The sequence below is a fragment of the Argiope bruennichi genome, chromosome 1, assembly GCF_947563725.1.
Source record: "Argiope bruennichi chromosome 1, qqArgBrue1.1, whole genome shotgun sequence".
NCBI lineage: Eukaryota > Metazoa > Arthropoda > Arachnida > Araneae > Araneidae > Argiope > Argiope bruennichi.
Window position 1 is genome coordinate 94,641,394 of NC_079151.1, and position 23,290 is coordinate 94,664,683.

General features: G+C 29.0%; 1 protein-coding gene across 1 annotated transcript in view; it reads left to right on the forward strand.

Annotated features, from left to right (window-relative positions):
- LOC129963909 (tubulin polymerization-promoting protein homolog) overlaps positions 1–23,290 on the forward strand; it is a 62,533-nt gene that overhangs the window by 9,511 nt on the left and 29,732 nt on the right. The window lies entirely within an intron of this gene.

Genomic DNA, 23,290 nt, shown 5'->3' on the forward strand with positions numbered 1-23,290 from the left:
TAATAATTACTTTTAATTAATAAAAACAATCCTTTTGTTATGATTGTTTGGAATTGTCGAAACAACCTTTTAAAGACCAATTCCTTTCCTACTGGGTACAAAGCAGTGATGTCTACAAAAATTCATAGACGAAAGATTTGTAATTTTCTTTGTTAACGAATGTTAACTTTGTTTTTTGTTTTTTTGTGATACCTTAGATACAAAATACTTATTTGGCACTTATATTCGGTTCAAACAAACAAGCATTCCGGGTACTTTTCTTAATCAAATAATTCGTTTATATAATATTTACTTTGTAATCTTTTGTATAATATTTACTTTTAATTAATAAAAAAAGATTATTTTTGATGAATGTTTGGTATTGCGGATAAAACCTTTTAAAGAACAGTTCCTTTCTTGTTGGGTGCAAATCAGTGATGCATAGTGATGCACAGTGATCAGTGATGCACAAAAAAAATGCATAGATAAAAAATATATTGTAACATTTTTAAGCCAGCAGCGCATCAAAGTGCGCCAAATCGCCAAGTAAACAACTAAAGAAAATTGAAAAATCATTTCTACTTCTAATTTGGCATTGTACTGTATGTATATAATATATAAAATATAATTGTTAACCTTTATACATTTCGTTCAAAATTAGTAATTTTATATCGTTCCCTTTCCTGATACTTCATTTCATGAATTTAATTATATTTAATTTAATGCAAAAATTTTATATTTATAATTAATACTGAAAATGCACATTAGGAAATTTTTTAAAGAAAAATAATATGTAGGGATTAAAAAAATCTTATATACAGAGCATCTTTTGATTTCTTTAAAAAACGAAATACGTTTATTTGTTATAATAAATCAAACGAAAGAATATGATAAAAGATTTTCTATACAATATTTTCTTCTTTTCATCCGCTATTAAAAATCTATTTGGTTTGAAAATCCTGCTTCCTTTTTTTAAAGCTTTAAGAATTAATTTGTTCAATTTGAATATGAAAAGAAATGCTTAGTTATCTCAGCAGAGAAATAAAATTCATTCTACATTTATTAAAAAAATTCCTCTCTTCATCCTTAAAAATTTGTTTAATAAATTAATTGAGGTCAGTACATATTATGGCTCTTGCGCCAATAGCCAGACAACAACAACTATAAATCAATTAACTTTATAACGCACTTAATTGTTAAATAAATTAATTTTTGAAATTATTAAAATTGTGTTTATTTCTTTCTTCTTCATTATTTTTTCCTGTGTTCTTTACATTGTCCTCGGTCATTTGAATAAATAAACAGAAATATGAGATCAAGTTTTCTTTGAAATATTTAAAATAACGAGAAAAAAAATATCTGATTTTTTAAAATCTTATTTTAATATCTCAAAATATTGAACTATTTCAAATAAAAATTTTGAAATGTGTCAATAAAATCCTATTTAAATGAGATTTTTCATATAAAAATCCATGCGTCTGTCATGCTTTTTTCTTTTCCTTTTTATTTGAATGATTAATATGGTGCCATAGAAAGAATAGAAAATTATACAAGGTGGATAATTTTAAAAAAAATCATTTATTATTTTTTCGATTTCCTAAATTAAGATCTGATTTATTCCAAATATATTGCTTTTGTTCCTGAAATTATAAATATTTAGAGGTTTCATGCAAAGAACCTACACTAATAAAATTTACATACTAATTTTATTTTACAAAACCACTAGAAAGTTTCATTTATATTACATAATTGGAGTTATAAGAATTATTTAAAAATGAAATAATTACATCTGTCAGCAAAAAAAAAAAAAAAAAAAAAAAAATCATAAAAAGTCGGTAATGGATGTAGCTTTGTAAATACATGGATGTCGGGAGCAGATTATCGACGTTGGTTGTTTGTCGAGAAAAATGGGGGAAATGGGACCATTCGTCTACCAAATAACCGACAGTTTAAAAAATAATAATTTGGGCAGGGGTGGTTTAGAAATTTTTCAGTAATATTTAAAGAAATCAGCTCTATCTCAATATTGCCATGGTCGAATTTGCTTCCTGTAGCTTAATGCGTCTTATTTCATATATTTTTTTAAAAGAATACCTTATAATACATTCTTAATATTATTATTATTGATATACCGGGTGTTATAATTAAAGTTCCACTTTGAAGTCAAGTTGGATCAAGTTTCATAACTTTTGGTCCAATAGTTTTCCTTTAGTGACCATTTCAAAGCGGAACTTTAATTATAACCATCCTGTACTTTCTTTATACTTACCTATCGCTTATATTAGCTATAAATGATTAATGTGATGTATTTATGATATATAATGTCCCCCTTATATTTAAGATATGAAATATGAATTATTAACTATTATTATTATTAGAGCTTTATATAAACTCAATCTTTTAATCATTAAATAAAAGTTAAGAAATGCGAAACGCGGACTTTCTCCATTTTTTTAGGTTGTCACCGTCAGAATTGAGCCTCATAATCATCCAAGAACAGAACATTATCCAACATTGCAAAATCTTTCCTGTCATCTTAATAAATGAACTGATAGACTCGCATAAGAGATGCGTGGGAGTCATTTTACAGAACATCTTATACTAAGTCTTCTGCTAATCAGAAAACGCTTGACTTGCGGACATAAATTACTTTGTCACTATTTATAATTTCTTTCATTTTATTCTACATTAATTAATCATGCAAAGTGTGAAATTCTGAGAACATAAAAATGACAAAAGTGTGATAAAATTAATCCTATTCTCATGTTTATACATTTAAAATACTATAAACAATTACAATATCAAAAAGGAAAAATTAAACTTTTATTCGTTTATTTCAGAGAAGTAGTGCTGAGATTTATTATAACTAGTCGTGAAGATATTACTAAATATAGTTCTATAGTCTTTAGATATGTTAAGAAATAACAAAAATTATAATATATGAATGTTTACATGTGGAATACTATTTGTAAATTGAGACATACATGATCATAAATAATGCAAAACTTAACCAAATTTGATTGATAATTATTTCTTGGATTGTAGGTGTTCTCCAAAAAAAGAGTTTATTAAAATTAAAATTTTATTTTTAGTTAATTAATCTAAATTCTAAGGGTTTTCGCAATAGTGCAAAACTTAACCGAATTTGGTTGATAATTATTTCTTGGATTGTAGGTGTTCTCTAAAAACAGAGTTTATCAAAATTCTGATTTTATTTTTAGTTAATTAATCTAAATTCTAAGGTTTTTCGCAATAGTGCAAAACTTAACTGAATTTGGTTGATAATTATTTCTTGGATTGTAGGTGTTCTCTAAAAACAGAGTTTATCAAAATTCTGATTTTATTTTTAGTTAATTAATCTAAATTCTAAGGTTTTTCGCAATAGTGCAAAACTTAACCGAATTTGGTTGATAATTATTTCTTGGATTGTAGGTGTTTTCTAAAAACAGAGTTTATCAAAATTCTGATTTTATTTTTAGTTAATTAATCTAAATTCTAAGGTTTTTCGCAATAGTGCAAAACTTAACCGAATTTGGTTGATAATTATTTCTTGGATTGTAGGTGTTCTCTAAAAACAGAGTTTATCAAAATTCTGATTTTATTTTTAGTTAATTAATCTAAATTCTAAGGTTTTTCGCAATAGTGCAAAACTTAACCGAATTTGGTTGATAATTATTTCTTGGATTGTAGGTGTTCTCTAAAAACAGAGTTTATCAAAATTCTGATTTTATTTTTAGTTAATTAATCTAAATTCTAAGGTTTTTCGCAATAGTGCAAAACTTAACCGAATTTGGTTGATAATTATTTCTTGGATTGTAGGTGTTCTCTAAAAACAGAGTTTATCAAAATTCTGATTTTATTTTTAGTTAATTAATCTAAATTCTAAGGTTTTTCGCAATAGTGCAAAACTTAACCGAATTTGGTTGATAATTATTTCTTGGATTGTAGGTGTTCTCTAAAAACAGAGTTTATCAAAATTCTAATTTTATTTTTAGTTAATTAATCTAAATTCTAAGGGTTTTCGCAATAACATCGGATTATATAATCGCACAAAAATCATTATTAAACAACTTTAAAATTCGAAAATTAAAAAAAAAACAATTCTATCAATTTTACTTCCATGTATTTTTTAATTTTAATGAAATTTTCAAAATATTTTTAGTAGTTGAAAGTTTTAAGTTTCATGTTTTAGTAACTGCTCTTGTATATAAGAGCAATGTAACGATTTTAAATATTTTTCATGTGTGTGTTTTTGTCACTATTATCATGTTATAATTAAAATTAAATTTTTAAAAATAATAGAAAAATAGAAAAATTAATCTTAAGACATTAATGTGCAAGCTTCTTTAATTTTCTTTTCATATCTTGATATCTAATATTGCATTGAGTACTAATTTATTATAAGTGGTATAAAATCGAACAGGTTGATTAAGGTTACACAGTATACCCTAAAAATGGAAAAAAATGTTTTAAAAAATTTATATTGCTTTAAAATGCTTATATTATTATAATTCTAGACAATTGATATTTTTCACGATTATTGTCTTTTCCATTACAACTATTCGTTGTTATAAATGACATTTTAATAAATTATCGTTTGGCAAATGATACTCCTTTCTTGACTGTATTGCATAATGTGAATATATCATTAGCTGAGTTGGATTGTTTCTGTTATTAATTTAACTTTTTTTTTTTTGAAAATTTTACAATTGGTGGTGCCTTTTGACAAATTTTTCAAAGTACACTTGAGATTGAAGATAAGTATTTCTGGAAGAATGTAACATCTCCGCATTACTATCGCGACATGAGGTTTATATTAATTGGATTTTTGACAAAATATGGACAGGTAAAATGTACCATTGGAATGTTTACTTACTTATAACCATGGGTACCATTTTAGAAGAATGCATGAAACATGATATATAGAACCCAGGATCAGCATGAACTGTGAACGTCCATTGAAATAAAATAAGCCCAATACTAGTTGCATGTATCTTTTTGTCATTTCATCGTTCTATTCTACCAGAAGTCCCAGGGTAGAAACGAGATAATATGAATTAAAAAAACGTTAATTTATGTTACTGATTGTGCATAATCATTATTCAAAATTTGCATATAGTTTATCACAATATATAGTGATAAAATTAGTCTTACCAGAAGAAAAAAAGTTAAATATTCATAATGATGAATTCTAATCTGATATGAATAATATATATTTATCTTTTTATGCTTATCATAGATAAGAATGAGAGCCGGGATAACCTGGTTGATTGTGCGTTGGATTCGCATGCTGTCTGTTGTGAGTTCAAACTCCGCCGGTCGAAGATACTCCATGTTTATTGTGGCTAGTTCACGTATAAATCTGTCGTAACCATAAACTCCTCCAAGGCGAGATAATACCGCTGGTGGTACTGGATCAGAGGTGATCGTTCTCCGATTCATGTCTAAATTACGATATGTGAATGAAATCCGCCCCGTGAAAAGGCTTGTGACGCATGAGTAACTTAGACGTACTCTTGGCCCTAGATGGCGCAGCTAAAACAAGAGACGCTAAAATTTGGCTTAAAACCGCCGACTTCGTCAGCGGGCTTGTCTGTAATAAGTGCCATAAGCAACAAGAACGTAGATAAAAAAAAATGCTTCTTTTTGCGATTTAGTAGCTGCATATTTTTGATTAATTGAACATTGAAAATGATAAATGTATAAACACCAAAATTGAAAATGTGGAGAAATTAAAAAAGTATTTTTCTATCAGCCTATAGGATATCACATTAGCGATCTCTATTCGCTCATTTGAAATTCTAATTGGAATACCCAAACTTATCATGTTGAAGATATTGCAAAGTATTACACTTAACGTAAAAAATGATTTCTTAATTTTTTTTTTTTTGGTATTTATATCACCAAATACTTTTAGTTCTCTAGTTTGTCATTTCGGACATATAAATTTTTGAGGATTCCTCTATCTTGGATACCTCTGATCCTCTAGTAACTAATCCTCTTTTTACTAGTAAGGTCTTCTGAACATCTGTAATGAACATAAGTTACCATAATATTATACTCGTTTATCGAAACAGCAATATCTTGATATATATTTTTTGTGTAGGTCCTAAGGTTTGCAAAATATTTAAATTTCTTTTTTATTTTTATCAGAAATTTTTTTATTTTTATCTGAAATTCCATTAAATCAGCATATATATTCACAGATTTATGATATGAAAAATATTGTTGTTTAAATAATATTTTATATTGAAAAAATTATACTCAAATCTTTAACAAACGAATATATAATTTTTTTCGGTTCTTTCAATATTCGTATAAAAGCAAATTTCTTCTCAGTTGCATATTATCCACCCCCATGTTGATACGTATGCCAAAGAAGAAAACTAAACAAACAAATAATACACTCAAAAGCTTCTTCTAAAGACGCATGCAACAAAAATGTAATAAATTTCATATAAAGCCACGCAATAAATGAAAGCTTTCATTCAGAATCATCTGCTCTATTCGTAAAACCTACAAAAGCATCAAACTTGGTATTAACGTTTGGCCGATTCCAGTTATTTTTCTCCAAGGTAGTAAATAAACAATCAGGGGGCCATCCGAAATTTCCAACTGCAGCGTAATACCGGGGCTTTGACCCCTCTAGCTGAAATCGATCGCACCTCCGTTGCTTAGCAACCACTGCGCTTGCCAACGGCCACACCTAAACCTTAAATCCTTCTTGTATGGGCATCCTCTATGGCCCCAAACATAAAGCTGTGCTTCTTTTTGCAGTAATTTGCTGTCACCCTAATAATAGTAATAGTATTAGATATACATTAACACATCACGTCGAGAATCAAATGAAGTAAGTTGAATAAACCCTCGCGTGTATGTCGAACGTTTTATGTGTAACCTGAATGATATCGGCACTGATTGAGATGATATTAATTGTTCGGCTCTATGCACGGAAAGTGGTTCGAAGAAAGTCGTTTTTAAAAATAGATTTCCTCCCTACTGTTTGACTTCGATTGCGGAATATTTTAGGTTATTTGAATTTTTTTTTTTTTTGCTAGTAGTTGAAATACCGCTTTTAAAATCCTTCATTGTATAATATTTTTAATGTGAAAAGCACTTTAGTATAAAATATTATAAAATAGAAAATCCTTTTAATTTCTAAAACATTTATCGTCTGCTTTTAATAAAAGAATATCATTTGAACCAGACGATTTTTAAAAACCTAGCTATTACTCTAGTAACGTTTCTCCATAAGTTATTAACATGCGCTAGATTAGTATTGCAAATTTTTCGTTTTACACAACTGATAACTAAACTAACTTGCGTTTTAAACTAAAATTTTACGACAATTATTGCACAAACACTCATTTTACACCAACTAAAAATTTTAAAGATATTCCATAAATATAAATTTATTTTCCGTACAATTTGATTGATTTTTTAAAAAATATTTTAAGTTATAATACTTTTTATTGTTTTAATTGGGTTATATATATACACGTGCATTGGATATATATATATATATATATATATATATATATATATATATATATATATATATATATAATTAAGACTAAAACTTTAAAAATAGTATAATCATAGACGATCTATGTTAAAACATTATCATGCTTTGTTACTTCGAACTAAAACTTCGAATCTCCTTTAATTTTTTATTATTTATTATTATATTATTTATTTAGTTTTACGACTAAAATATTTTCTAATAGCGTATGAAAAATATAAATTTTCTTTTCCATTTTTTTTTTTTTTTTTGAATATATGATTCTGTTTATATTTGCTATTGCATTTTTTAAAGGAAAATATATCATTATTAGTAAAATGATACAATATACGGATAACGATTTTGCTATGAACTCAGAACATTTTATAAAACCAAAATTTATCAACATCATATGCACAAAACGTCCTTAATTAAACTGGAAAGATTTCCAGAACTTATTTTAATGGTCTGTTATAGTTCAATTTATGCAAAATGGATCTAGAACCTCGAAAATTTGTGACATTTGTTTGTAGATTTAAAAATTATCTTATATCTTTACCATTAATTCTTCTTTTGAAAATTATTCCACCAATAAAGTTACATTCTTAAATGTTTTGCATACAACTGAATAAATTAAGGTGTAATTTACAAAAAGTTATGAGTTGTTAGGCAAAATTTTATGCCTGTATTAATCAGTGATGATTTGTATATTATTACCCAACCTTGAATTATAATATTTGGTTGTATTTATTGCGTTAACACTCTCGTATTATATTTTATTGTCTTATACTGAAAACAAAGCTCATGACATTGGTACAGACAGACTTTGTATGCAAAATGGAAGCTTATATACTACATGCCTACAGTTGACAATAAGCCTACATTACAACATGACTTCATACTTTTAGAATGATGCTGTTTTATGAATATGTAAGCTTGCATTATTTAGATGAAAATTAATATAATAGAGTATATTTTTAATGGCATCGTACCTTTTCCCATATACAATTTTTATTCAAATTTTGTTACATATCAACAATTTTATTGTGAAAATCATGTTCCAAATCATTATGTATAGTTTTTAGATAGACATGGATAGACCGACGAATTACCGAATTCAATCAAAATTTTAATAAAAAACTATACTTTTGATGTAAGGACCGTATACTAAATTTAATATACCTAACTTACTGCATTTTAATTAACATGTTCATACATATATGGATAAATAGATTTAAAAAAAGCAGTCTATAAGAGGCTGATTTAGGATTTAGTCGAAAATTTTACATTATTTGCAATTTTGGGTGAAGACATATGTCAACTATCATACAATTTAGAGTTATCGTATTCAATAACAAACAGGTATAACTCCAATATATATATATATATATATATATATATATATATAGTTCAAGGACATTTAAATCATAGACATGCACAAAATATTTTCCAAATCAATTTTTTTTTTTTTTTTTGCCAATTACAGTATTTTCTATATAGTCGGGGATGAAAAGTGCTTAAGGGGTTTGAATGCACACTATAATTTAAAGCTTTTTAAATAATATAATAAAACAAGATAGGTTTAGGATTATATTTTCAGAGTCAAAAGTATACAAACACATCCTTATTTAAGTACAGAAATGTTTGAAAGATGTGTAAATAAAAGATAAAAGCCAGTGCAATTTTTATCACTATCAAATAATCTTTTTATCTAGCTCATATTATCGGTTGACAAAAGAAAACTAAAGTGTTGTGGGCTTTTTATGCCGTTATTAGTACCTGGAATTAGAAGTTGCACCTACGAATGATGTCAACATTTTTGATTGAAGAACGACAATGTAATCCTGTACTAAATATTTCCATTGAAGATATGTGACAGCTTATCAAAAGAATGCAAATACTTACGTTTAACACAGAAATAAGAGAAATACATTTGGCAACACGGATGTGATGACGATTAAAAACAATTTCTGAATGATTTCAAAGGCCAAATCATGCCATTTTATTCCCAACTTGCTATTGATTGAAATTTAATGCAGTTAAGCAATAGAGAACCATTGTTAATTTGGGAATTTCTTTTTACTTTCTCGTACACGTAGTGTAGAGAAAATATAGTAATCGTCAAAAAATTCGAACTAGAGATTTTGACAAATATTAGCATTTTAAACCTCCTTCAGTTCGAAAAGCACATTTTTGGAAAATGTACGTCAATCTGTCAGTCTGTAACAAAGATAACTGAAAAAAGCTTTGAGCTAGTCGGTTGAAATTTAGTTTACCGTCTTTACATATATTTGCAGATCTCTATAAGATTTTGAGTAAAATCTGTTCAGGTGGTCTGTCTGTCAGGCTCTTCGAATATAAATGAACTCGATAGTTACGAAACAAAGAGAGCCAAATAGATAAAATTCAATGCATAGATTTAACATCTATAGTTTAGCAAATTTTGAGCCAAATCCAGACATGTCTGTCTGTCTGTACTTTCAGATGTATATAAACACGATAATTCAAAAACGCACTGACTTAAATACATCAAATTGAGTGCGGAATTTTGTGACTACAAGAGCAATTTCGTGCCTAATTTTCGTTCCAATCGGTTGAGAAAAACGTGTCTAAAACACAGATTCGATTTTTGGATACGATTAACGCACTAATTAATCGCCAAATCATTTGCCAAGGATGACATGATAGTTTCAGTAAAAATGCTAAATTACCCCCCAAAGTTAATATATTGTAACTGTTGTACGCTAATGTCATGTAAGGTATTCTCTGGTATGACAAATTGATTAGAGAGTATACGAGACAGTTTTATGGACACTGGTATATCATTGAAAGCGGTACCTAAGAGTGTATAGTTTTCAGCGAAAAATTCTGACCGATTGTAATTCCTTATTTTATACTACATGGTTTTTAATTCAATAATTCATTTTTTTTAAATGCTGCCATGAAATTTTTTGAGAAAGCATATATATTTTAATTTCGTTATTTTCCTCCTGTACCCCTTGATTACTTTTTGACTCGAATTTACATCATAACATTTGTTGAATTTATTTTTGATGTTGTATTTTACTCTATTATTTGTAATTTAACTAAACAAACAGTTAAGGACAAAACAAATGAAAACAGCATTAAAATAAGTTTGTATTAATTTTTTCTGCAAATCTGAACTTATATTGATACTCAACTGGATGGCCAGAAGTAAGAGCAATTCAGAAGAAAGACCAACCAATGGTTTTGAAGGTTACTTTTTCTTTTTGAGCTTTGTGAACTCTGAAGTAGTCTCACCAGTGAAAGCAGATCAGTCAATGATCATTGACTTTTGGAAATAATCATCGACGGAGGCAGATAAAAACTGATTTTGGCATAGTTTGAAAGTCGTCCATCCTGTGATGGACAAATTTTTGAACTCGACGAACCAGCAATCTCCTTTGGAGATGTCTCTTCAACTGCATATTTTGTAAATAAGTCAATATTCAAGATTTAAATTATTCTTTTGGTTTTTTTTTATTTTAAATATGATTACCTGTTAATAAATATTCAGAAAGACAAATTTTAACCAATCCCATTTAAAATTGCTCAGTCACGAATCGCGGCCAACTTGGTGTGGTTACACTAACCTTTTATTTTCCTATGCCACGTTTCTTGTTTCAAACTTTTCATCTGTCAGAGTTATACTGTATAGCGCGCAACTAATTGAACCTTAAATTGTGGCATTTTGTTTTTGGATTAGATGGAATTATTCAATCATCAGCTTGATTATTTTTGACATAAAGAAAAATACGTTATACGTAAATAAATGTCTTGTTTAGTTGAATTTAACACAAATATAATGTTAATTTTTTTTATAAATGAACCACTTAGAAACTTTTGTTTAAAGGATTAAGATGTTTCAAGTGAACATGATGTGTCATCTGTAACCAAGGTTTGCTAATTTATTTAGAACATTATCGTATAAAAATTTTATATCACACAAATTTTAAAAATGTACCGCAACTTTTATTTTTTTAAAATGAGAGCATCCTTTTTATAAATTCAGTGACAAAATAACACATTAAAGATATGAAAATACTTCATTTCGTAACTTCTTAATAAATTATATCTTTATACCACGTGAAAAATTTTTGTTGGAAATTAATAGCAGATATTGGTTTACTAAAACAAAAACAAAAACAACAAAAATAAAGAGATAAACTGAGTTTTGAATAAATAAAAACATAAAGAAACCTATAATATTGTTTCCTTGTACAGTTAGAATCATAGTAAGGAAGGGACATTTATAAATATACTAATGGATGCCAGATTACTGCCTTCTAAGATCTGGTTATCTTTTTTTGGTAACATAAACGGAGGTTCTCGACAATGCAAGAATTACAGCGATATCTCTTTTACAAACTGATACGAAGATCTTTCTACAAATTTCAATATTCAGTCAGTGATATTATATAACGAGTACCAATTTTCACTTTGGTGTAAGTGGAACGAGCTTTCCAGCTGCTATCTGAGCATTATGACTATGTTATGTTTGCTTATGTTAAGATTTTTTTTTCTGTAACCTTTTCTTCCATTATCAATTTCCTTTCTTTCCTTAATTTTTTTCCTTTATTAATCTTATTGGATTTCTTAACCCTAAAATCACCGAAAGGACATCCGTAACAATATATTTACGAATTTCAAATGATAGATGTTATTAAGGAAATGATTTGATAATTTACAATATATTTACGAATATATTGTAATATATTGTGTATATATTGTAATATATTGAATATATTGTGAATATATTAAAAATATATTTACGAATTTCAAATGATAGATATTATTAATGAAATGATTTGATAATTTGCTATCAATTTTATCACTTCATTACAAATTATTCTGAGTCTATTTAATTCAGTAAACGATAAAGAAAATTATAAATTTTTAGATCGAAGACAAGCAGAAAGAAGATATTTATTCCAATAATTGTCAGATAAAATATTAATTGAATAATACAGAAATTTAACTATTGCTTAAAGAAAGATTTGTTTTTTGTATAAAACGTATTAAAATGTAATATTTTTCAAAAAAAAAAATGTTATTCACTTTTTCTACAGAATGGATTTATAAAGCTAGTAAAACTTTGATCCAAAATATTTAAAAAATTATATATTTTATACTTGTCATAAATAAAAGTTAGAAATTGGGTTGTATATTATAATTGGAATTGGTTGTATCGTTCATGGAAAATCCTAAATAGCAAGAAAAACTAGTTTTAGAATTATTATTTATTTATGTTGAATTAGAAAATTTTTTAAAATGCAACTCAGTAAAATATGAGTATTGGCCATTTGAAGATTTTACTGAAAGTATTGATAAGAGAGATGATTATGATTCGAAATAAGATATAACGGTGTTATATGAACATTTTTATGAATCAACCTGCTGGTATGGTCTCCCCAAAACTTTCTCGTAAAATCTTTAATAAGCTTTCCCTGCCAGAAAACGCCTTACATGGCATTGCCGTGAATTTAGCATTTTTACTGAATCTATCAAGTCATCCTTGGTGAATTATTTGACGATTTATCCCTGTCATCCATTAATGGTATTCAAAAATCAAATTAGTGTTTTAGGCTTGTTTTTCTCAACCGATAGAAACAAAAATTTGATACAAAACTGAACTTGTAGTCATAAAATCACATAGCAAATTTTATATATATTTAAATAATTGTGTTTTTGAATTATCGCGTTTGCATGTTTCTGAAAGTACATATCGATAGATAGTCAACCCGTATTTGGATTTAGCTCAAAATTTGACAGGCGTCCACACTATCGATGTTAAATCTGTGTACCGAATTTTATTTATCTAGCTTTCTTCGTTTCATAATTGTCGTGTAAAATGTAAACTTATATATAAACAGCTGGATGGACAGACTTCTTCTGAATAGATTTTACTCAAAATTGATGAAAATCTGCAAATTTGATGTAAAGATCTTATACCAAATTTCAACTATCTAGCTCAAAGCATTTTTAAGTTATATTTGTAGCAGACAGACAGACATTTTCCAAAATCTGTCTTTCGAACTAGGAGGTCTAAAACATAGAGATTCGTCAAAATCTCAAGTTCGAATTTTTTAAAGATTACTATTCTTTCTCTATATTACGTATAAGAGAAAGTAAAAAATAAAGATTACAATTTCGCCATATCGATGAAACAGTTAATTTTATATTGTTGATCTTTAAAACATTTTAAGAAGTAATTTTTAAATTTCATTAAAATGTTATATACAAAAAATGGTTATTTTTCAGTCAGTCTAAATTTTATTTAGAAAATTAGAAAAAGGATTTTAAATGAAAAATGTGGTATAAGTTTGCTCTTTTTCTTTATATCTGTGATAATAAATGAAAAAATAAGCAACTGACAAGAAAAGATAATTATGATTTTCTCTATAGTGACACATAAAAATTTATACAAGTAAAATTTAGTGCATATTATCCAATATCACTTCTTTTCCTAATTAAATTTTTGAACGAATGGAGTATGGGGTGTAGACTGTATTTGTTACCAACAATGCATGGAAAATAAACCATTCTTGAGGTATTGTCATGACATAAATTGTTATAGTGCGCTTTCCGTATCACGTTCTGATTTTCTTTTGATCTGAAAAAGTTTTAGCAATCTTTATATTTCAAACAAAGCAAGAAATAAAATACATAATATAGAAACTAAGTTCGATTCTGGGGAAAATGTGATTGGTTATTCCCACTTCTAGATATTTGTTTAAATGTTTTCGAATTTAAATCACGCATGAAAATAATCCATTAAATTCTTTTAACCCATTTCAATAAATAAAAGTGCTTTCCAGTTGAAGCTTCAGTTTGAAGTTGCATTGAAAATATGACCTGATTCGAATGATCCTGTTTTAGCTATTCATTTAGAAACAACTGATATCGCATTGCAATAAACTGTCACAAGATTGTGAGAAGGGAAAAAAAAAAGAAAAGAAAAGCAATGTTTCCGTTTCGAACGCGAAAAAGCGGAAATCATTTTGGAAAATGGCCAGCCCTGAATGTTAGACACAACCACCGAGTTCTGAAAGTGAAACTTGGCAGGAGTATTTAGCTACTCCCCCTCTTCCACTTGTCCTTTCATGCTGAGAATAAAATGTAGAACATAGTTTCGGAAGTGCTTTTTACCAGAAGCGGGAAAATTTGTCAACTCTTGCATTTCATTCTCTTTTGGATAAAAGGACGAAAAACCGTTTACGTCGACTTTTTTGTTGTATTTATGTACTGCTATTAATAAAGAGAGAATATTTCTGTTCTTATTTTTGAAATAAAGATTCATTTTGAAAATAAAGGGTGTCCCAAAATTAACAGAAGATTTGAATTTGGCACCATTCGTGCAATAAAAGTGTTAGAAACCCTATTTAAAAACCATTTGATAGCCGATAGTTTAGGATTAGTAAAAATGGAACGTTATGCAACAGAACAACGTATTAACGTAAAATTTTAATTAAATGAAAAAACAGATTTTTTTTTCTTTAAATTGTTACATTTTTATTGAATCGTTAAGCACACAGATAAGGTTATGTAGGGAATAACACACATGGGGTAAATGGCCTCCACGGCTTTGTAGGCACATCCGCACTCTTTTGTCCAAATTGTCCATAACCATTTTGCATAAATGTGGCTGAATTTCATTGATGCAGCATTGAATCTCCTCCTTTAATGCACGCATGCTTGTGGGCTTGTTGGCATAGATTGTTGACTTCACATCTCTCCATAAAAAGAAATCCATTGGTGTTAAATTGCACGATCTAGGGAGTCAGTTCTCAAATTTTCGAATTATGCCAAACTTTCATTATTTTTGAAATATTGTTCAACAATGAAAACACTTTACTCTAGGGTGTAACGCTCCAGTTTTACTAACACTAAACTATGAGCCGTCAAATGGTTTTTTTAATAGGGTTGCCAATTCTTTACTGCACGAATGCTGGCAAATTCAAATGTTACGTTAATTTTAAATCACCTTTTATAAGCATAAATACCAACAAAACGAAAAACAAAAAAGAGAGAGAATCTAGATGTTTAAAAGTATGAAACTGAGAATGAATACGTATATTTCCGGAAGCAACAGGTGAAGTTTTTTCGATGGTCAGCAACTTAGATATTTGATGAAAATACACTGATTCTATTTCTGACAAATTTTTATGTCCCAAGATGAAGTGTATCGCATCTTATTACGAGTAAGGCAAAATTTTATATGTGTCATGTCTTAATAATAAATTATAGTAATTCTCGAATTTTTGCAATATGGTAGTAGTAATTTAGCTTTAATATCAGAATAGTTTCATATGTTGTAATAGTGATAATAATATTTCTTAAAATAGCTAACCATATCTTTTTTAATCATAATTTTTTTAAAAAATATGCTTATTAATTTTACTATTGTTTGAAAAAAAATCAAAATTTCGTGTTTTGTTCTCATGTAAGACATCTTTATATTATTTGACTTCTGACAAATATTTCTATTTGAAAATGAAATATGGAATTTCTTTAACTTTCCAGCGAGTGCGTCCTCTATACTAACATGAATGATTGTGCTTATTTCCTATATATATTAATATAAATTATAAGTTTTTAAGAGGTTAATTATTAAAATTGGTTTGTAATTGGGTAAACCTAATGTAATTGGGTTTTTTTCATCTGATGATATTTCTTCACACTTTTTTATTTTAGATCGTTTTATAAAATCTTAAGGTGCTATTCGCTCAATGTCCTCTTATAAGAATGTTTGCCAGTTTCAGTAGATATTTCCTTCTAAATAGCTTTTCTTTATTGTATGTCGAATGAATAAGTTGCAGTTGATTGAGTTACATTATTTTTAAAACAGTTAATTTCTTTGAAAACAACAATTAAAAAGATAAGCAAAAACTTACATCAGCTTTCTCGTGTATCTCTGAAGTACTTTAAACTGGCTACTCCGACCCGCCCGAAGGTACACGGGAAGGATTATTCTTATTTCCTATATATATTAATATATGGCACACTGAATGACCGAACCGCCGCAACAGAAACACTGACGGGAACTATGGTTGAGTCCTAAGGATCATCATCGGCCACGGCACAACCCTTCCCTTGGGAAGTAATTCCTGTTATCTGGGAAATTAATCGCCCTCTACCTTTTTCTGTACTTTAGCGAAAACCAACCACCATGCCAGAAGCTTCTCATCCTCAATTATGAGGTTCCCTCCGGGGGGATGTATCTCTGAAGTACATATAGCATATTCACAGAAATTTTTATTAACACCTAGAATTTTAAACTTTGTCTAACTCTTCGTCTAAAGGAGTTGCAAAAATTCAAAGTCATGTTTTCGTGGCATTCTGAAGTAAAAAGATATAAAGCGAAATTCTTCTGTAGTATATTTCTCATATGTGCGTACCCTCTGGAAGGTTAAGCTGTGACATCTTTTCTTTATAATGCAATATTTTGCTGCAAATATAGTTACAATTTTAATAATAAACAAATTAAGCATGGAAAATAAAGTATTTATATGTAAATAATCTATTCCTAATCATTGCAAAATCTTAAAAAATATATAATTTTTCATCAGAAAAATAACGTTGTTTCAGTTTGCTTGTAGAAGAAGATAATAATCAAATTGAACTTATATAAGTTAAACAAACGGAGATTAGCCGAAGTATTAATTAATTTTAATTCTCGAATCTTGACCAAATAAGCGCTGGTAATCAGCCCTAAATTTCACATAAAACATCCGCATTATCAAAATTTAGTTTATAAATAAATAACTCATATTAGAAAATGATGAACTATATTTAATTTTTGAAAAATTTCTTTTAATTTTTAATTTTATTTTTTTTACTTTATTGTACATAGAATACGACCATCCTGATAGCAGCCAGTGTGGATGCATAAGTAAGATGAGAGAATAGTAAAAACAATAGAAAAATGGTATTTTTTTATTTTTATTGTCCCCGGATTTACTTGGCAATTTTCAGATTACTCCAACATAGCCTAAATAATGGGTTTACTTGGCGATCTTTAGATTACGCCAAGATCGCCATTTTCCATATACATAAAATGCCCCAATTTCGCCAAGTTGGTATAGAGGTGGCCGAGTGGTAAGGTTCGGGAAAGGAATTTTTCAGTTTCGAGACCCGATTCCAGGAAAAAATCGTAATGTAAGCGGGTCTAATACACGCTGAATCCATCAAGGCCGAATATCCTCACGACGGTGTGATGCGGAAACTTGGAGAGGTAATGCCAGCTCAAGTGTCGTCATTGTCATCGGATGGCGTTTCAAATTACAAGGTTTGTCCCCCAAAATTGTTCTATTGTCACTTTGAAACGGGACATTAATATAATTAAACTCGCCAAGATGTTACATTCCTTGGATTATTTGGCGTGTTTCAAATTATGCCATGCTCGTCATTGTGCATAAGATGCCAGGATTTCCCCAAAGTGGTAACCGACGATTTGCATGTTTTGTCGATTTATCGCGGGAACCATAAAAATAAACAGGTACTAGCAAAATGTATTATTTATGCTTTTTTTCATCTTCTATTGGTATTTACACGTGTACGGTATGAAAATAGAACTACGCGCTTCGGACTTAACTGTGTTCAATAAAAAAGTTTTTGGAATTATGTCCTTCTGTCTCTGCCTCTATCTTTCTGTGAACGCCGTAACATAAAATCCCTTTGAGATGGATAGATGAAATTTGGTTTGTGTCTTTTACGTCGAATTTGTAGCTTTCTATTAAGTTTTAAAGGAAATCCATTCACAGGAATTTGGTCCATTCTGACCGACTGCAAATGGGCATATGACCATAAATATTAAAAAGTAGGCGTCTAAAATCTAGTATATTATTTTAGCATTTAAATCATAAATCAGTGTCAAATTTTAAACTGAATCTGTTAATGGGTCGACCATCTGTCGGATTTTACATTTACATTACAGATTCTATAGCGCAAAATGAATTGATTCAAATATTTATTATGTGATGTTGTTATTCAAATTTTTATCTTTCTGTCACATTTTTGTATCCGTTGGTCGAAAATTAGACGTCAAAAATGCATAATCGGTTTTATCCGATGTACTAAGAAACAGAAAACTCTACTAATACTCTCAACTCTGAAAATAAATATCTGAGCATTTGTGGTTGGCCATTTTTGTGCGTATGTGTTGGAGGATTGGAACAACATCTTCCTCATTCCATTTCTTTTTTTATTTATTTGTTTTTTAGATTTTTTTCACCGTTCAAAATTTTTTATTTTAATTTATTTATTTATACAAACTTTGAATTTTCATCTTAGCTTCATAGCTTTAAAAAAACGTCTTAAATTCCAATTAAGAAAATCTATATATTTTGGTTCACATAATTAAATACTTAGACGAATGCACAGTTCTACAGTAAAAAAAATTAAAATGTCGATAAAATATCGATAAAAACAAATAGTGCTAAAAAAAGTTAATTATGTAAAATACAAAAATATTAATAAGAAATTAAAAACCTTTTTCACCATTTTCTTTAAATATGAAGTTATACTTTTTCTTTCTGTAGAAATTTTATATGGATTATTCGATTTATTCAATTACGTCTCATGACATTTTTATTACAATTTTAATGTTCTTAATTTTTAACATTTAAACTGCAGAAACAAACTCAATTACTTTCTTAAATGGATCAAATAATTTTTTTTTTTCGGACCAGGATTATGTTTCAAATTATTTTTTTATTTAATCCCACGAGAGAATCCACAGATATGGACGCACATAATTTTTCACAGTTAGAACATTTTTGTTTTTATCTGTCTTTATAAGTCTATTTAAAATAAATTAATAATTTTAGCATTGTTTTACTTCAAAAATATGAATTTGAATACATATTTCAAAATAAAAAGCAACCTTTTATTCTTTATATCTATATCAATAATTTTTGTGAAATATGAAATTTTAGAATATTTATCAACTTTAACTGTATTTGACCAAACGATTTATTATTATTGCTTTTAATATTTGGCTGAAACGGATTATTTGAAAAGAAAAATTACAGCAAATGAAAAATTCATTTTTATATGCTTCTTTGGCAGATGTTATTTTAGATAGGCAGATGAAATTGTGAGCTAGTTTCAACTTGAGTTAAATAAAATGTAATATTAATAATGTAAATTAAAATGTAATATTAATAAAATATAATAAGGAAATATTTTTTCGTGTTTAATATTTTATATACTACAGTACTCAATCTATAACGCAGAACAAAAGAACTTTATGTGAGCCTTGCGTGAAGATATAATCCTTAAATATAGCATTAGACTAAATCTCAAATCATCTCTTAAAATAGATATTCTAACGAATTTAAAAATTTTCTCCCTTTAAAATATCTTAATTCAAAATTTAAGATCTCTTTTGAACTACTAGATATTTCTTTTCGGATTTCCCATCACAAACAATAACTGAAAAACATATGATTATAAAACTGTCTATGTGCTAATTAAAGATAAAGAGTGATTTGATCTATAAGGAAGAATCTGAATCGTTAAGTGGCAATTAAAATAAACATTCTGACACAGAAATTAAAATGACCAGAATTTTAGAACTTTTAATCTAAGACGCTCATAACTTGAACGTTCAATCCGGGATAGTATAAAATTCAGGAAAGTATTAGACAAATTCCAAAATAATAATTTTGTAACAAACGGGATAAAAATTTTAAAAAGTTAAATAACTAAAAATAATTTGAGATAAAGATGCATTAATAATACATCTCCCCATTAATTCTTCCTCCGTGTTTATTCATCGCATGATTCTTGCTAAATTATTATGTTTAGTTTAGTTATATTAACGTCCCGTTTAAAGTAACGCTAAGGCTATTTTTGGATGGACCTCGTAATTTTTAACCTTAGTCAGATGACGAGGACGACACTACATCACGCCAGCAGGAGGACGTTTGGCTCAGACTGTTTAACCTCCAACAGACCCCCTTATACGACGGTTCTTCGGTGGAAGCGGGTCACGAACCTGAAATCCTCCAGTTCCGAAGCCGAGACCTTGCCATCAGACCACCGCGGACCCTTAAATTATTATCTTATATTTGCAGTGTATGTTGAAAAAGATATTGAAAAATGCAAACAAAGAAGTTAAAACTAATTAACCCTTTTGTTTTGTGGTTACTGGTAAATAGTAATAATAATTTAAAAAAAACCGGTACAATATCGGCATACTGTTTTCAATCCAGACCTGGCTAATAATCATGGACGTTATGCTGAGAATTTAAATTAGCTTTAAAATATTAAATGAATGCATTGAAATTCAGGAATAGGGAAATTTAATTAAGAAAAAATAATGGATGATTTGTTAGTCCCAAACGAACAATCGAAATTCTGGACTGTTCTTGCCGATCCGGGACGTATGATCTGTTCAGTACAACATATGTAATTCCTAAAAAGAAAAGATTAATTTTATATTTTTCGAACAAAATATATTACCACGAATCAGAAAATTTGATTTTAGATAATTGTTTCTATAAAACTATCAGGTGTAACGTTTCATTAAATATGAACTAAATGGAGCAAAATATTCTTATACTAGATTTCTATTAAAATGCCCATGGGTGATAAAATGAGGACCTGTTTTTTTTCCTATCTAATTTATTATTAACCAATGTTCAGCAAAATTATTCAAATCGGAAGGGAAGGGAGCGTAGCTGGGCGTCAACAATGCCAGTTTACTTCATAGCAACCGACGCTACGCACTGAATTTCACATGCGCCACTGTCTTTAATACAATTAATTACTTCCGCATTGAAACAACGGGTAAGCCAGACAGCAGTAGCTTCCTATAATTTTATTCATTCTCAACACGCATGCGTGAGATTTCTCATTTGTACACAGCGGACTAATTGAATGCCATTGGATTGGTTCCAGGTGCTTAAATTTGAACGGGGGGAGGGGGTGATTGCTATTTAGATTATCTAGTATTTGCAAAACTAGGTCCTCGTAATCATCTCTTTATAGCATTTATAGCTGACTGTACTTCGTCATTCACATATTATTGTACCTGCTACAGCCCTCGATTATGGCGTTTCAGTTTAGGTCCTAGTTTATCATGAGTTAATTAGTCTTGAAACGTTATTAGGCTGCGATTCAGTCGTTGGTCGGTTTAATACATGGATGGTTCTCAAGCTTGGGGTGGGAAATTATGATTTGAAACCGTTATGAAATCTTTCCAAAAATTGTTATACATTAGGAATATGAAGCATAATCTACTTTATAAAATGTTAAACACCCCGAGGGGTTTGTAAAGCCATCAAAAGAGTGAAATTGCAACCACTCTCCTGGACTCTTGGAGAAATCCTGTTTGTAACAGGACATGGTCCATTTCCCTTCTTTCCTTCCCCATTTCCATTTATTAGAAGATGATTATTGCTCCTGTGGAGAAATCGGTGATCCCATCGACTTTGTGACATCCTGCCCCTTGTACTCTTTCATGGCACCTCCGAAAACCCTCATCTTAGCGGGAAAGTCTTTGGTACAAAAGAGTCCTTAATAATTCATCTTCCAAGAATCATAAAAATGATTAGATTTCTAATTGATTATGGAGAACTGTTCCAATCAGATTAACTCTATTAATTTTTAGTGCACCATTTAATGAACCTCGCATTCTATTCATAATATATCCTAAAGCCCCCAAAAGTAACTATTTTTATAATTCCTCTATATTTTCACTCATACTGTGCATTATCATGTTCATTTATACAGTTTTATTGTACCCGAGATATTCATTCTAGTTTTTACCATTTCTTGTTATTTTATATGTATTCGTATTTTGTCATTAATTTGTTTCTTTCAAATTGATTGCTATGCAATTTCTTTTTTTAATAAAGTTCACCCATATCAATACCAAACAAGAAAGGGGGCCACATGAACTCTAGAAACGGAGGTGTGGTATGACGTTAAGTGTTAAACACCCTGGGGAGTATCCCAGATATGTGGATGAGAAACTTCCAGCATAGTGATTGTTTCTTGCCAGTCTGCAGAGTACAAAAATGGTGTGGGATTGTCTACCTCCTATGAGGATGGGATGTGCCTCTTTCATGAGGTGTTGTACTGTGGCCATTGATGACTTTTTAGATTCAACCATAGTTACCATCTATATATCACGCCTTCCGACCATTCAGATTTTATCCGTGTGCCTCAGGGCATGTTGGAGTAGTGGATTATAATTATAAAATATTAATAGTACAGTAAAATTATCATTAAAAATTTGTGTCATCCTTGGCGATTTATTTGGCGATTAATTCCTGGCATGCGGTTAATAGTATCCGAAAATCGAATTTGCGTTTCCGGACGCTTTTTCCCCAACCGATTGCAACAAGCATTTAACACAGAACTACACTTGTAGTCACAAAATCAAATGCCAAATTCAAATTATTTGTCATGTGTTTATGAATTACCGCGTTTACATGTTTCTGAAAATACAGATCAATAGACGGTCAACCCCTCAATGTATATGGCTGAAAATTTGATAGCTGTCTCCATTATAGATGTTAAATGTGTGTATCGAATTTTATCTCACTAGCTCTTTTCGTTTTGTAGTTATCACGCTAAAATGTATTCGAATAACCGAACAGATAAACTTCCTCTGAGCAAATTTTGTTGATAATTTGCTAGAAATCTACAAACCTAGTATAAAGACCGTATGCCATTTTTTATCAGTCTTGCTCAAAGCGTTTTTAGTTTAATCTTTGAAACAAATAGATAGACAGACTTACCTACATTTTCTAAAAATGTGTTTTTCGAACTCAAGGG